General features: G+C 34.6%; 1 non-coding gene across 1 annotated transcript; it reads right to left on the reverse strand.

The window, feature by feature from the left end:
* Positions 1-1,679: 1,679 nt before the first annotated feature.
* On the reverse strand, positions 1,680-1,761 carry TRNAS-UGA. The gene has a single exon. It is a non-coding gene; the product is annotated as a tRNA-Ser (tRNA).
* Positions 1,762-4,183: the final 2,422 nt, after the last annotated feature.

Raw genomic sequence — 4,183 nt, forward strand, 5'->3', positions numbered from 1 at the left:
CTCTCGGCAGCATCGCGAAGAAGAGTCTTCCTAACCTCTCCTTCCCCATGGTACGAGGAGGACGGTAATGGCGGCGCAGGGGCTTCACGATCACTGCCTCAAACCCAGCTTCGCCTTCGCCTTCGCCTTCGCCATGGACAGACCTCAGCCGAGCGACGGGCCGCGCAGTGGAGCGACGGGCCACAAGCAGCAACAGCACGATGAGGGCGATCAGGGCTCTGCTTTTGAACGCCATTACAGAACTCACAATTAGCTGCTAGCTGCTGGGTGCAGGAGCTGCTCCGATTAATTTAAAGCCTGAATTGCAAGTCAACTATACGCGTTTGCCATTACCGGGCTTGACACGTCGAACGTGCAGGATTTTAGATGTCTTTCCACAGAGATTGTGGGTTGACTTCCTGGATCTCTCTTTTTTATTAGATATTTAACGTATTCACGTTAAAGTAAGTCAAAGTCCTGAGAGGAGAGTGACACGCAAATTGCCTAGTAATTTACTTCTATGAAGCAGTCTGAAAAATGAAGGCCTGGTCGTTTTTGCTCATGGCCACTTGGTGACTTTCTATGTTTTCTTTAAAATGCCTTGTTTCTGACATGCAAGAAGACTAGAGGGAGTTAGGCAATGGATTGAGACAGTGAATGAAGTCGTCAAGTCTCTGATAGCAGAATTGGAACATTGCTCATTGAAATTACTCGTAAATTTTATATGAAAAATCGTGTGTTGACTGAAGTAGTTGATGTTTCTCGTGTAGTTGAGTGTTCCATGTGGTAATTTCTATGAAGCAGTCTGAAAAGTGAAGGGATGTGGTTTTTGTTCATGGCCACTTGCTGATTTGTTCTGATACTTATTGACTTTCTCTGTTTGCTTCGAGTCAAGGGAGTTTGTTTGTACTTTAAAGATGCCTGTTTCCGGAATGCAAGAAGACTACAGGAGTTAGGCAAGTGATTGAGATAGTGAATGAAGTCAAATCTTTTGCCGACTATTGAATATTTTTCTAATGGCAGAATTGGAACATTGCTCATTGCAATTACTTGTAAATTATATGAAGATGTGTGTTGAAGTAGTCGGTGTTTCTCGTGCAGTTTAGTTAATGTTCCATGTAGCTTCGTTAGGTCTCAATTGCTTTAATGTTTCTCGTGCAGTTTAGTTAATGTCCTTAAGGGAGCGTTAGGTTAAATGATGGGAATGACTATGGGTATAGATTTAATAGTAAGGTGGAATGAGAATGAGAATGAGAATGGAAATGAAACCTACTTAGTTATATGAGTTTTGTTGATTCTCATAAATCTAGAAATTATTCTCAAATTGTTATTTCCAAACTCATAATCCAAACACTATCTTTACTATTATCCATTCCCTCATTCCTAAATCCATCAATCAAACACCCCCTTAGATGTTAAATTTTTCTTGGGATGATAATAATAGCTTGGATGAATTTTCATCAACGCGTTTTTCGATTTACTCTATGACTGATAAGATTTTTACGATCATCTTCAAAATTAATTGGTAAATAAATAATTCATGAATAAGGCATTAGGTTTAACTGGAATATAAAATATAAATAAAAAAAAAATCGCCGACAAGGCATTAGGTTTAACCAGAATATAATATATAAATTTAAAAAATCGTCGACAAGGCAATAGGTATAACCTGAATATAATATTTAAAATTAGAAAAAAAACGTCGACAGCAGGGTTCGAACCTGCACGGGCAGAGCCCAACAGATTTCAAGTCTGTCTCCTTAACCACTCGGACATATCGACGCATATTTCTAATATATATTTAAATTTAAAGCATTCGCATGCTACATTTATTTATTTATTTAATTTTATTTTTGTTGATCGACAGTGATCGTTTATTTATATTTTTTTATTTTAAAATTAAGGTATTCGTGCATTATTAATTAAGAAGTGAAATATGCCAAAATAATTAAATGAAAATAAATAAAAACGAGTCAAATTTAAGTTAAAAAAAAAATCATATTGTAATTTGTTTTTTAAAAAAATCAATTTACTTTATTATGTTTGTGAACTGTTATGGTGTTATTAAGGTGTGAGAGACTTCAATAGCAACATAATCATAAAAAAAAAATCAAGTGAAAATCATATCATCATACATATCAACTAATTGGAAACCAAGAAAAATAAAATTTGTAGTATTTTTTAAAATTAAAGGATAAATTTTTAAAAATTGATTTGGTAAATTTTGACATTTTATCAGATGAAGGCATTGTGATTTATGTGGTATAATAGAAGCGAATTATGCTTTGTGTTCTTTACTAACTAAACATTCATATCTGCATTATGGATGATAAATTAATTATAATCTTTATTTATAATATTTGGACAAACTATTACGATAGTATGTATACATTTTTTTTATGATACGCTCTCATTTATTTTCTATATTATATGGAGATGAATTTTAGGTACATTAAGATTGCACCGATTAAATTTTTTTTTTAGAGATGTTTAAGATAATATGAATATGTACTTAGACGAGTAATATATATCCTAGAGACGGATCTAATATAGAGCTACTTTGGGTATTAAACCAGTGCAAAAAAACTTATATAGATATTTTATAGCCCACAACTTGGCACAAGAGAATTGATGTGCTCTTTCTTTCTTTTTCTCCTTTTCATTTTCTTTTGATGCTTTGCCCACCCCTTCAACATCCAAAGCTCAGTCCATCTCTAATTCCTTGATCTATATTGAAATATCCAAATTCAATAATGTCAAATCATGATAAATATATATATATATATATATTAATAAAGAAGACTTATTAGATTTAGGTGGTGTTTGGTTATTTTTTAGGAATCAGAATGAGAATGAAAATTATAATATTGTAGAATGAGAATTGATATAAGCATGGATATCACTCTTAAAAATAATATTTGGTTAGTTGAATATTTTCTATCGGAATAAACTAAAATTTTCTTTTTTACCCTTAGAGGAAAATTAGAGAAAAAATTAGATGTGAGAGAAAGTTAAATGTGAGAGAAAAATATGATGAGAGAGAAAGTATGATGAGAGAAAATGTGAAAAAAAAAACTTTGATAGGAGAGAGCATGAGGAGAGAGAAAATGTGATGAGAGAGTGTGTGAAGGAGAGAATGAAGAGAAAGAAAGTGTGGTTAGATAAAATGAGGAGAGAGAGTGATGAGAGAGATTGAGGAGAGAGAATGTATGATGAACGAGAAAGCATGATAAGAGAGAAAGTGTGATGAGAAAAAAATAAAGAAAGAGAGTGGAATGGGAGAGAAAACATGATAAGAGAGGATTAGACGAGAAAAAGTGTGATAAGAGAAAATAAGGAGAGAGTGTGTGATGAAAGAGATTGAGGAGAGAAAAAGTATGATGAGAGAGAAAGTGTGATGATAGAATGAGGAGAGAGCGAGTATTATCAGAGAGAACAAGGAGAGAGAAAGTAATATGAAAGAAAAATTGAACAAATATATTAAAAGTATTTTCGTCCAAAACTTAATTCTCATTCCCATCAAAATCAAAGGGATGAGGTGAGTTTCATCTAGGGGTTAGTAAAAATTTGGTTAAACCGAGCAAACCGACTAAACCAATCGATTTTTTAATTTCGGTTCGGTTAATTCAGAATTTTGATTAATTTAGTTAAGGAAAATTGATTATTTTGATTCTATTAGTTCGGGTTCGGTTTTACAATTTGTTATTTAGTTAGACTGAAAAAACCGAACTTGAACCGGGTTTAAATCTTAAGTAACCCCTAAAATCCCTAATCTCTCTGCTCGCGACAATCTCTGTTGGTGCAATATCCCTCAGGTCAAGATTGACCTAGGTAACCAAGCCGAGTCTTGGTTTGGGTTTAGATGTTTGACAATAAGATATTGATTGAAGAAGAGTCAAGTAGGTCAAGGTTGACTGGATACTTGACTGGGAAGTCCTAACTGGGATGTTAGGCAAAATGAAAGACCTAGTGAGTGAAGCTAGGCAGTATGAAAGTCCTGGTGAGTGAAGCCAGGCAGAAGGAAGTCCTGGTGAGTGAAGCCAGGCAGAAGGAAGTCCTAGTGAGTGAAGCTAGGCAGATGGAAGTCCTAGTGAGTGAAGCTAGGCAGATGGAAAATCCTGGTGAGTGAAGCCAGGTGAAAGTCCTAGTGAGTGAAGCTAGGCAGATGGAAATCCTGGTGAGTGAAGCCAGGTGAAAGTCCTAG

The sequence above is a fragment of the Zingiber officinale genome, chromosome 10B (genome assembly GCF_018446385.1).
Source record: "Zingiber officinale cultivar Zhangliang chromosome 10B, Zo_v1.1, whole genome shotgun sequence".
Taxonomy (NCBI): domain Eukaryota; kingdom Viridiplantae; phylum Streptophyta; class Magnoliopsida; order Zingiberales; family Zingiberaceae; genus Zingiber; species Zingiber officinale.